We start from the raw sequence: 13,587 nt of genomic DNA, 5'->3' as shown, positions 1-13,587 counted from the left end.
GTGTCCTATTCTTGGGCCCCAGAGTCGGCCAGACTCCCAGCCTCTCTGTCTATTCAGCAGCTAGGCCATTGTGCTCTGTTCTGTTCCGGGGTTGAGGAGACGACACTAAGGAGGATGGTCTACTCTGATCTGTCTGTTTGGGTGCAACATAACTAGCTCAGTAGATTTAAAGGGAGTGCCCTCTTCTAAACTGACATTGTCATTATTTACAATGCAAATGAATGCCCCACCCCATCCCCCGACTCAGTCAGACACCCTGCGGTCTTTGGCCGGATCTGCAAGGTCTTGCACTGACATAGGGCCTGTTACACTGTCAATCTACTAATATAGCTGCACTTGATATGCTGAATCAAATCCAAATGCATGTGTTACGTAGCATGTGAAAAATGACATTTGATTTGATTTGCTAAGCTATGTCCAAATACGGAGTTGGAGGCAGGCTTTTTGAATGAAACCTTGTTTGTTTTTGATCATGCATTGACCCCAGTGTTGTATTGGCTTAAGTTCAATGTGCGTTTTATAATAGGACCTACAAATTGGGGGCCTTTGGCCTGAGTTTAGTGTCTTTTCACAGGTGTTGAGGGGAGAAACGTTTGTCCTCCAGTTCCCTGTTGATTGGCTGAATGGTGTCAAGTCAAGTGTGGATCAGCATGTACTGCTCGAACCTGCCTGGGCTGCATGGCGTAATAACCTGGTACATTTAAACTCTTATTCATTTGGCCTTGTCTTGTCTTCTGAGGATTCTAGTGGATCCAATCAGAGCAAAGAGACTGAAATATCAAGAAGCTCAAAATCTTACATTCAGACAATTCACGTTATTTTAGGTTTATAATATGACTTGTGAAAATTGTGAAAGTCTTTCTCATGTCTATTTCGAATACATCAGATTGTAACATATTTTCTATATACTTTTAAAATTAAGGATTCTCGCAATGCCTATAGGTGAATTGCAGCTAAGAAGTGACCATTTAAGAAATGACCCATAAATGTGTTTCTTATCTGAGATGGAGTTAATGATAGATTATCTACATGCAAAAACAAGGATGTATAGAATATGTTTATATTACTCTGCTAGAACAAAAAGAGGAATTACTTTTAAGTACAGATAAGGCACTGTACTCATTATATCACCCCCCACCCTATCTCCCTCGTCTTCCCACCCTCTTCCCTCCCTATCTCTCTTGCCTTCCCTCTCTCTTCTTCCTCTTGTCTCTATCCCTCCCACCTATCTCCCTTGCCTTCCCACCCTCTCCCCTCCCTATCTCTCTTGCCTTCCCTCTCTCTTCTTCCTCTTGTCTCTATCCCTCCCCCTATGTCCCTCACCTTCCCACCCTCTCCCCTCCCTATCTCTCTTGCCTTCCCTCTCTCTTCATCCTCTTGTCTCTATCCCTCCCCCTATCTCCCTTGCCTTCCCTCTCTGTCCCCTTCCTATCTCTATCACCTTCCCTCTCTCTCTCTCCCTTTCTCTCTCTCTCCCTCCACCCTCTCTCTCTGTCGTTCTCTATATATTCTTCTCTCACCATATTCTCCAGATTTCACATTACTCACTGCATTCTAGTCATCTCTATGCCACAGACACATGCTCTTCCCTATCCCCCCCCACCTCTGTCTATCCGGGCCCACACATCCCCCTGTTCACATAATCTTCTTTTGTATTCATATTCCAATGAGCTTTTCAATGGCATTATATGTCGTCAAAACACGATTAATGTCGTTTTAGCCAAAGCAATTATTGCTTGCACACCCAAAGTACCACATGCAAGGCCAATCACAATAGACTACTCAGGCTACTGCTCCTACGCTACGCTACGGTAGTGTCCCAAGTGGCACCCTATTCTCTACATATTGCACTACTTTTGACCAGGGCCCATATGGAATAGGGTGCTATTTGGGAAGAAAAGCAGCCGTAGACTTGCCCTTATGCAAAGAGAGAGGCAGAAAGGAAAAATACTTGTTAAAAAAGGTCATTGAAATAAAATGTGTGCTTTTATCCATGTAGTGGCAGAATACATGGCATCTTAGTTTGATTTGATTTATTAGGATCCAAGTTGAGCACTATGTAGGAAATGAGGAGCCAGCAGTCAGCCAGAGAGTATAGTCACAGCTAGTTATGGGAAGCTGTGACTAGTGGTGTGAATGTTCTCTCTCTCTCTCTCTCTCTCTCTCTCTCTCTCTCTCTCTCTCTCTCTCTCTCTCTCTCTCTCTCTCTCTCTCTCTCTCTCTCAATTCAATTCAATTCAAGGGCTTTATTGGCATGGGAAACATGTGTTAACATTGCCAAAGCAAGTGAGGTAGACAACATACAAAGTGAATATATAAAGTGAAAAACAACAAAAATTAACAGTAAACATTACACATACAGAAGTTTCAAAACAGTAAAGACATTACAAATGTCATATTATATATATGTATATATATATATACTATGTACAAATAGTTAAAGGACACAAGATAAAATAAATAAGCATAAATATGGGTTGTATTTACAATGGTGTTTGTTCTTCACTGGTTGCCCTTTTCTCGTGGCAACAGGTCACAAATCTTGCTGCTGTGATGGCACACAGTGGAATTTCACCCAGTAGATATGGGAGTTTTTCAAAATTGGATTTGTTTTCGAATTCTTTGTGGATCTGTGTAATCTGGGGGAAATATGTCTCTCTAATATGGTCATACATTGGGCAGGAGGTTAGGAAGTGCAGCTCAGTTTCCACCTCATTTTGTGGGCAGTGAGCACATAGCCTTTCTCTTGAGAGCCATGTCTGCCTACGGCGGCCTTTCTCAATAGCAAGGCTATGCTCACTGAGTCTGTACATAGTCAAAGCTTTCCTTAATTTTGGGTCAGTCACAGTGGTCAGGTATTCTGCCGCTGTGTACTTACTCTCTGTGTAGGGCCAGATAGCATTCTAGTTTGCTCTGTTTTTTTGTTAATTCTTTCCAATGTGTTAAGTAATTATCTTTTTGTTTTCTCATGATTTGGTTGGGTCTAATTATGCTGTTGTCCTGGGGCTCTGTAGGGTGTGTTTGTGTTTGTGAACAGAGCCCCAGGACCAGTTTGCTTAGGGGACTCTTCTCCAGGTTCATCTCTCTGTAGGTGATGGCTTTGTTATGGAAGGTTTGTGAATCGCTTCCTTTTAGGTGGTTGTAGAATTTAACGTCTCTTTTCTGGATTTTGATAATTAGTGGGTATCGGCCTAATTCTGCTCTGCATGCATTATTTGGTGTTCTACGTTGTACACAGAGGATATTTTTGCAGAATTCTGCATGCAGAGTCTCAATTTGGTGTTTGTCCCATTTTGTGAAGTCTTGGTTGGTGAGCGGACCCCAGACCTCACAACCATAAATGGCAATGGGCTCTATGACTGATTCAAGTATTTTTAGCCAAATCCTAATTGGTATGTTGAAATTTATGTTTCTTTTGATGGCATAGAATGCCCTTCTTGCCTTGTCTCTCAGATCGTTCACAGCTTTGTGGAAGTTACCTGTGGCGCTGATGTTTAGGCCAAGGTATGTATAGTTTTTTGTGTGCTCTAGGGCAACAGTGTCTAGATGGAATTTGTATTTGTGGTCCTGGTGACTGGACCTTTTTTGGAACACCATTATTTTGGTCTTACTGAGATTTACTGTCAGGACCCAGGTCTGACAGAATCTGTGCATAAGATCTAGGTGCTGCTGTAGGCCCTCCTTGGTTGGTGACAGAAGCACCAGATCATCAGCAAACAGCAGACATTTGACTTCGGATTCTAGCAGGGGGAGGTCGGGTGCTGCAGACTTTTCTAGTGCCCGCGCCAATTCGTTGATATATATGTTGAAGAGGGTGGGGCTGAAGCTGCATCCATGTCTAACCCCACGACCCTGTGTGAAGAAATGTGTGTGTTTTCTGCCAATTTTAACCGCACACTTGTTGTTTGTGTACATGGATTTTATAATGTCATATGTTTTACCCCCAACGCCACTTTCCATCAGTTTGTATAGCAGACCCTCATGCCAGATTGAGTCGAAGGCTTTTTTGAAATCAACAAAGCATGAGAAGACTTTGCCTTTGTTTTGTTTTGTTTGGTTGTCAATTAGGGTGTGCAGGGTGAATACATGGTCTGTTGTACGGTAATTTGGTAAAAAGCCCATTTGACATTTGCTCTGTACATTGTTTTCATTGAGGAAATGTACGAGTCTGCTGTTAATAATAATGCAGAGGATTTTCCCAAGGTTACTGTTGACACATATTTCACGGTAGTTATTGGGGTCAAATTTGTCTCCACTTTTGTGGATTGGGGTGATCAGTCCTTGGTTCCAAATATTGGGGAAGATGCCAGAGCTAAGTCTCTCTCTCTCTCAAGTAGATGATATGCATAGTTTTTACAGCTGTGCTGTTTAGATGTTAACACACCACACTAACCCCTTCCCCCTATCACCTCCACAGGACAAATCCCCTTCACAAACATATGCACAAATACACACACTCCTCTCCGTCCCATCCCACCTGGGGGAGGTGCAACCCACCTGCTGCACCAGGTAACAGCAGGTAGTCTAGTGGTTAGAGCGTTGGGCCAGTAACTGAAAGGTTGCTAGATCAAATCTCTGAGCTGACAAGGGAAAAATCTGTCGTTCTGCCCCTGAACAAGGCAGTTAACCCACTGTTCCGAGCCCGTCATTGTAAATAAGAATGTCTTCTTAACTGACTTGCCTAGTTAATTAAACAGGGATTGGGGCATAATGTTGTTTTACTAAATGTGTGTGTGTTTCCATGCATGTGTGTGTGAGTGAGTAAGTGAGGGGAATGGCCACCATCCCCTCTCAGTAGATTCCTGTGTCTCCTGGTCAGTGGTGGTTGTGATTCAATGACTCCATTTGTCTGTCATTAGCCCCCTGCATAGTGGCCTTTTAGGATTGGATGGCCCTCCACCCTGCCTTCACTAGGCCTGGCCTACCAACATCAGCCTGTAGTTAAGTGTTCCATTATTATCCCCAGTAGAAAATTGTTACACGCAAAATGCACTACAATGCAGTTAAGATAATAGAGTTAAGAAAATATTTACTAAATAAACTAAAGTTAAATAAAAATAAATACAAATTAATTAACACAATAAAATAACAATAAGAAGGCTATAAACAGGGGGTACTGGTACCGAGTCAATGTGCAGGGGCACAGGTTAGTCCAGGTCATTTATATATGTATGTAGGGGTAAAGTGACTATGCATAGATAATAAACAGAGAGTAGCAGCAGTATAAAAACAAATGGGGGTGTCAATGCAAATAGTCTGATGGTCATTTGATTAGTTGTTCAGCAGTCTTATGGCTTGGGGGTGGAAGCTGTTAAGAAGTCTTTTGGACCTAGACTTGGCGCTCCAGTACTGATTGCCGTGTGGTAGCAGAGAGAACAGTCTATGACTTAGGTGACTGGAGTCTTTGATAGGTCCGATTTGCCAAAAACACAGCAGACGAGCAGACTTTAATCCTGTGATACACTCTCTCAATACAATTACATGGGCTTTATTGGCATTGGAAACACATGTTATATTGCCAAATCAAGTGAAATAGACAATAAACAGGAAAAAAAACAATCAGAAATTAACAGTAAAACTACACTTAAAACAAAAGTTTTAAAGGAATGTAGACATTTCAAATGTTATATTATACAGTGTTGTAGCAATGTGCAACTACTTGAAGTAGAAAAGGAAAATAAATAAACAGAAAAATGTAGGTTGCATTTACAATGGTGTTTGTGCTTGACTTATCTTGTGGCAACAGGTCACACATTTTGCTGCTGTGGTGACACTGTAGTATTTCACCTAATATATATGGGGGTTTATTTATTGAATTTGTTTGCAAATTCTTTGTGGGTCTGTGTAATCTGAGGGACATATGTGTCTCTAATATGGTCCTCCATTTGGCAGGAGGTTAGGAGATATAAGGGCACAAAGCGAGACCCAGATGCAGACACGGGAGGCAGATGTTTTGAGTCTTGATATTTATTAATAATCCAAAAGTGGTAGGCAAGAGAATGGTCGTGGACAGGCAAAAGGTCAAAACCAGTTCAGAGTCCAAGAAGTACAGAGTGGCAGACAGGCTCAAGGTCAGGGCAGGCAGAATGGTCAGGCAGGCGGGGTACGGAGTCCAGAAAACAGGCAAGGGTCAAAAACCGGGAGGACTAGCACTAGCAAGGGAGAATAGAAGCAGGAGTACGGAGAAAACGCTGGTTGACTTCAAAAACATACAAGACGGACTGACACAGAGAGACAGGAAACACAGGGATATATACAGCGGGAATAATAAGCGACACCTGGAGGGGGTGGAGACAATCACAAGACAAGTGAAACAGATCAGGGTGTGAGAGGAGGAGCAGCTTGGTTTCCACCTCATTTTGTGGGCAGTAGGCACATAGCCAGTCTTCTCTTGAGAGCCAGATCTGCCTATGGCGGCCTCTCTCGAGAGCAAGGCCATGCTCACTGAGTCTGTACTTCCTTAAGTTTGGGTCAGTCACAGTGGTCAGGTATTCTGCCACTGTGTACTCTCTGTTTTGGGTCAGTCACAGTGGTCAGGTATTCTGCCACTGTGTACTCTCTGTTTTGGGTCAGTCACAGTGGTCAGGTATTCTGCCACTGTGTACTCTCTGTTTAGGGTCAGTCACAGTGGTCAGGTATTCTGCCACTGTGTACTCTCTGTTTAGGGTCAGTCACAGTGGTCAGGTATTCTGCCACTGTGTACTCTCTGTTTAGGGTCAGTCACAGTGGTCAGGTATTCTGCCACTGTGTACTCTCTGTTTAGGGTCAGTCACAGTGGTCAGGTATTCTGCCACTGTGTACTCACTGTTTAGGGTCAGTCACAGTGGTCAGGTATTCTGCCACTGTGTACTCTCTGTTTAGGGTCAGTCACAGTGGTCAGGTATTCTGCCACTGTGTACTCTCTGTTTTGGGTCAGTCACAGTGGTCAGGTATTCTGCCACTGTCTACTCTCTGTTTCGGGTCAGTCACAGTGGTCAGGTATTCTGCCACTGTGTACTCTCTGTTTAGGGTCAGTCACAGTGGTCAGGTATTCTGCCACTGTGTACTCTCTGTTTAGGGTCAGTCACAGTGGTCAGGTATTCTGCCACTGTGTACTCTCTGTTTAGGGTCAGTCACAGTGGTCAGGGATTCTGCCACTGTGTACTCTCTGTTTAGGGTCAGTCACAGTGGTCAGGTATTCTGCCACTGTGTACTCTCTGTTTAGGGTCAGTCACAGTGGTCAGGTATTCTGCCACGGTGTACTCTCTGTTTAGGGTCAGTCACAGTGGTCAGGTATTCTGCCACTGTGTACTCTCTGTTTAGGGCCAGTCACAGTGGTCAGGTATTCTGCCACTGTGTACTCTCTGTTTAGGGTCAGTCACAGTGGTCAGGTATTCTGCCACTGTGTACTCTCTGTTTAGGGTCAGTCACAGTGGTCAGGTATTCTGCCACTGTGTACTCTCTGTTAAAGGCAAAATAACATTCCAGTTTGCTCTGTGTTTTGGTTGATTCTTTTTCATGTGTCAAGTAATTATCTTTACATTTTTTCATGATTTGGTTGGGTCCCACTTTGTTGATGTCATGGGGCTCTGTGGGGTCTGTTTGTGTTTGTGAACAGAGCCCTAGGACCAGCTGGCTGAGGGGACTCTTCTCCAGGTTCATCTCTCTGTAGGTGATGGCTTTGTTATGGAAGGTTTGGGAATCGCTTTCTTTTAGATGGTTGAAGAATTTATTTGCTATTTTCTGGATTTTGATAATTAGCTGGAATAGTCCTAATTCTGGTCTGCATGTATTATTTCGTGTTTTACATTGTACTCTGGGGATACATTTGCATAATTCTGCATGCAGTCTCAGTTTGGTGTTTGTCCCATTTTGTGAATACTTGGTTTGTGAGTAGACTCCACAACCTCTCCCTGTCTCTCTCTCCCTCTCTCTCTCTGGCTCTCTCTGTTATCTGAACTCTAGTGGTTGGACTTTAGCTGAGAGCATAAGGTCCAGTCCAAGCACCATGCTATTGTTAGCATTCATGGAATGTTGTTTTTCCAGACTCCACCCGTTTTATTTGCTCGCTGTCTGGTCATGTTTGGGAGGTTGGTGGCTGGAGTGGCCCCAACCTCTCTCTGTCTCTTGGAGAGAGCTGCCTGAAAGTGTCCAGCCTTGTGAACTACAGTAACTGGGAAGACTGTTGTCACTCTGTATGCTTTTCAGCAGTACATAGTGTCAAGAAGGTACTAGTGACAGAGTCTCTCTCCCGCACTCTCCCTCTCTTGCGCTCTCCGGCGCCCTCCCTCTCTCTCAAAATATTGTCAGACTGATATGTTATAGTAGCCTAATGACATCTCCTTGTCCAGAAAATCCTTGTACAGTTCCTCTACCATGCTAGTTGGCAATATCAAGTCAGCTGCTCATGGTCTTCCTCCATAACACCAACAGTAAGAGAGAAGTGGAGAGTTTTATGGTACACACCATCCAACGAAATGCTTAATTGCAGGTTCCTTCTCAACAATGCAACAACAATAAGAAACAATAAAATATAAGAATACGAACATAAAGGGCATGGCAGTGGAAAAGAATAATACATTTTAGCATAAGTATAATAAAGGAAAGCTCAATTTATAGTCCAATATTTACACGTGTATTAGAGTGTATTTGGGGAGGACCCGGGGCTCTGAACCAACTATATTCATTTAGGGACAGGTCGAAAAGCATTAAACATTTGTGGCAATTTAGCTAGCTAGCTTGCTGTTGCTAGCTAATTTGTCCTTGGTAAACCGAGTTTGTTTCTAGTAATCTCTCCTCCTTCATGCTTCTTCTTCTTTGGAGTTTATATGACAGTTGGCAACTAACTTTAAGGTGCATTACCACTACCAACTGGACGAGTGTGGACCTCAGTTCATCGTTCAATCACCCACGTGGGTATCTGCTCCTAAAAACCAATGAGGAGATGGGAGAGGCAGGACTTGCAGCTTGTCAAGTGTCACAAATAGATCCAAGTTTTATTTTAGGGCCTGGCTACACTGACACTAGCAGTGTGGATGCAATGATTGTATAACATGTATGTGTGGTCAGCATGTAGGAAGTAGAGACGCTGTTGTAACCTCTTGACAAGAGTGGTGGTGTTGTTGGTCAATGACAAATCCTCTGTGATGTGGATGCCGAGGAACTTAAGACCTGTTGATGTGGATCGGGGCATGTTCCCTCCTTTGCTTCCTGAAATCAACAATGAATTTTGTTTTGCAATGCCAGTTCACTTACCTCTTCCCTATAGGCTAACTCATCATATTTGGTTATCAGGCCTACACATTTGATGATGGAGTAGGTGTCATGCAAAGCCACACAGTCGTGGATGAACAGGGTGTACAGCAGAGGACTTCAGGACACACCCCTTGGGGGGCCCTGTGTTAAGAGTCAGTGCGGAGGACGTGTTGTTGTAAATCCTTACAGCCAGTGGTCTGCCAGTCAGGAAGTCCAGGATCCAGTTGCAGAGGGTTGTGTCCAGACCCAGGCCTCTGGGCTTGGAGGGAACAATAGTTTTGAATGCTGAACTGTAGTCAATGAACAGCATTCTCACACAGAATATGTTCCTCCAGATGTGTTATGACCGTGTGAATAGCAATGAAAATGGCATCTTCCGTGGATCTGTTGGAGTGGTAGGTAAATTGGAGTGGCTCCAATGTGACTAGCACACTGAAATCCGAGCAAGGGTAGCATTCCAGAGAGACATCAGAGACTGTAGCGTTCTTTGCTTCACGGAAACATGGCTCACTCAAGACACGCTATCGGAATCGGTACAGCCAGCTGGTTTCTCCACGCATCGCGCCGACAGAAACAAGCAACTTTCTGGTAAGAACAGGGGCGGGGGGATATGACTTATGATTAACGAGACGTGGTGTGATCATAACAACATACAAGAACTCAATTCCTTCTGTTCACCTGACTTGGAATTCCTCACAATCAAATGTCGACCGCATTATCTACCAAGAGAATTCTCTTCGATTATAATCACAGCCTCATATATTCCCTCCCAAGTAGACACATCGATGGCCCTGAACTAACTTTATTTTACTCTATGTAAACTGGAAACCACATATCCTGAGGCTGCATTCATTGTAGCTGGGGATTTTAACAAGGCAAATCTGAAAATAAGACTCCCTAAATTCTATCAGCATATCGATTGTGCTACCCTGGAAAACCCTGGATCATTGTTATTCTAACTTCCGCGACGCATATAAGGCCTTCCCCCGCCCTCCTTTCGGAAAAGCTGACCACGACTCCATTTTGTTGCTCCCAGCCTACAGACAGAGACTAAAACAGGAAGCTCCGCTCTCAGGTCTGTTCAACGCTGGTCCGACCAATCTGATTTCACGCTTCAAGATTGCTTCGATCACGTGGATTGGGATATGTTCCGCATTGCGTCCAACAACAACATTGACGAATACGCTGATTCGCTGAGCGGGTTCATTAGCAAGTGCATTGGTGATGTCGTACCCACAGCAACTATTAAAACATTCCCAAACCAGAAACCATGGATTGATGGCAGCATTCGCGTGAAACTGAAAGTGCGAACCACTACTTTTAACTAGGGCAAGGTGACCGGAAACATGAACGAATACAAACAGTGTAGCTTTTCTCTCCGCAAGGCAATCAAACAAGCTAAGCGTCAGTATAGAGACAAGTAGAGTTGCAATTCAACGGCTCAAACACAAGAGGTATGTGGCAGGGTCTACAGTCAACCACAGATTACAAAAAGTAAACCAGCCCCGTCGCGGACCACAATGTCTTGCTCTCAGACAGACTAAACAACTTCTTTGCTCGCTTTGAGGACAATACAGTGCCACTGACACGGCCACTGAAAATACAGTGCCACTGACACGCTACCAAAACCTGCGTACTCTCCTTCACTGCAGCCGACGTGAGTAAAACATTTAAACGTGTTAACCCTCGCAAGGCTGCAGGCCCAGACGGCATCCCCAGCCGCGTCCTCAGAGCATGTGCAGACCAGCTGACTGGTGTGTTTACGGACATATTCATTCAATCAATCCTTATCCCTGTCTGCTGTTCCCACATGCTTCAAGAGGGCCACCATTGTTCCTGTTCCCAAGAAAGCTAAGGTAACTGAGCTAAACGACTACCGCCCCGTAGCACTCACTTCCGTCATCATGAAGTGCTTTGAGAGACTAGTCAAGGACCATATCACCTCCACCCTACCTGACACCCTAGACCTACTCCAATTTGCTTACCGTCCCAATAGGTCCACAGATGACGCAATCGCAACCACACTGCACACGGCCCTAACCCATCTCGACCAGAGGAAGACCTATGTGAGAATGCTGTTCATCGACTACAGCTCAGCATTTAACACCATAGTACCCTCCAAACTCGTCATCAAGCTCGAGACCCTGGGTCTCGACCCCGCCCTGTGCAACTGAGTATTGGACTTCCTGACGGGCCGCCCCCAGGTGGTGAGGGTAGGTAACAACATCTCCACCCCGCTGATCCTCAACACTGGGGCCCCACAAGGGTGCGTTCTGAGCCCTCTCCTGTACTCGCTGTTCACCCACGACTGCGTGGCCATGCACGGCTCCAACTCAATCATCAAGTTTGCGGACGACACAACAGTGGTAGGCTTGATTACCAACAACGACGAGACGACCTACAGGGAGGAGGTGAGGGCCCTCGGAGTGTGGTGTCGGGAAAATAACCTCACACTCAATGTCAACAAAACAAAGGAGATGATCGTGGACTTCAGGAAACAGCAGAGGGAGCACCCCCCTATCCACATCAATGGGACAGTAGTGGAGAGAGCAGACATTTCTGGTACGGCTACTGCTCCGCCCACAACCGTAAGGCTCTCCAGAGGGTAGTGAGGTCTGCACAACACATCACCAGGGGCAAACTCTCTGCCCTCCAGGACACCTACACCACCCAATTTCACAGGAAGGCCTTAAAGATCATCAAGGACAACAACCACCCGAGCCACTGTCTGTTCACCCCGCTATCATCCAGAAGGCGAGGTCAGTACAGGTGCATCAAAGCAGGGACCGAGAAACTGAAAAACAGCTTCTATCTCAAGGACATCAGACTGTTAAACAGCCACCACTAACATTGAGTGGCTGCTGCCAACATACTGACTCAACTCCAGCCACTTTAATAATGGAAAATGTATGTAAAAAATGTATCACTAGCCACTTTAAACAATGCCACGTAATATAATGTTTACATACCCTACATTATTCATCTCATATGTATATACTGTACTTGATACCATCTACTGCATCTTGCCTATGCCGTTCTGTACCATCACTCATTCATATATCTTTATGTACATATTCTTTATCCCTTTACACTTGTGTGTATAAGGTAGTTGTTGTGGAATTGTTAGGTTAGATTACTCGTTGGTTATTACTGCATTGTCGGAACTAGAAGCACAAGCATTTCGCTACCCTCACATTAACATCTGCTAACCATGTGTATGTGACAAATAACATTTGATTTGATTTGATTTGACTACAGCATGGGACAGGGACAGGTTAAATATGTTTGAGAAGACGTCTGCCAGCTAGTCAGCACACACTCTGAGGACACGGCCAGGGATGCTATCTGGGCTGGAGGCTTTGTGAGTATTCCCTCTTTTGTGAGTTTTCCTGTCAGCCTCTGAGCGCAAAAGCACCTAGTCATCTCGAAACGGCAAGAGTCTTCCTGGATGGCTCGGTATTGTCTGCCTCAAAGCGAGCATAGAATGTGTTAAGCTCGTCTGGGAGGGAGAATTCAGTGGGCACCACACAGCTTGATTTGCCTTTGTAGTTTGTGATAGTCTGTAGTACTTGCCACATGTGATGCGAGTCTGAGTTGTTGAACATCAATTCAAATTTGAGTCTCTATGGTCTTTTTGTGTCCCTTTTGCTGAGCTCGTACCAGGGGTGGCAGTGGCACATGTATGGAGTATAGCCCTGTTCATGCCATGTAAGATAGAGTGAAAGTACATGGAGGTTGGAGGGAGGGAGAGAGAGGATGAGAGGAGCAGGCAGGGTGAGAACAGCACAGCACCTCTGCAACAAGAGTCAACAGAATTGCTTAGTCCCATGTGATTTCCTATCAGTGTCAAGCAACATACATACAGTAGCTTGAGTGTCCACGAAAATGATATAGACATATAAAGACAGAGAAATGCACCAGTCCTCAGAGGAGGACCATCCTCCTCAGTGAATTTCATGAAAAATAAAAATAGTGAAACATTTAAAAAGTTCTAATTTTTAGATTAGACTATACTAAATATATTGATTAAAACACAATGTTTTGCAATGAAGGTCTACAGTAGCCTCAGCAGGACTCTGTAGGGTACCACCATAGTGTAGCCGGAGGACAGCTAGCTTCTGTCCTCTGGGTACATTGGCTTCAATACAAGACCTCAAAGGCTCATGGTTATGACCACTTCCGGAGGGAGTCCTCCAACCTATCAGTGCTTTTGCAGCATGAATTGACATGTTGTCCATCCAATCAAAGGTTCAGAGAATGAAAAGATGACGCCGAAGAACATGGCTGACATTTTACATTCTCCCAACCAATTGTGCAATTAAAAAACACGTTTTTGTGTAACTTATTTTTTAA

The sequence above is a fragment of the Oncorhynchus keta genome, chromosome 20, assembly GCF_023373465.1.
Source record: "Oncorhynchus keta strain PuntledgeMale-10-30-2019 chromosome 20, Oket_V2, whole genome shotgun sequence".
Classification (NCBI taxonomy): Eukaryota; Metazoa; Chordata; class Actinopteri; order Salmoniformes; family Salmonidae; genus Oncorhynchus; species Oncorhynchus keta.
The sequence above is the reverse complement of the archived record's forward strand: the minus strand, read 5'-3'. Positions refer to the sequence as shown.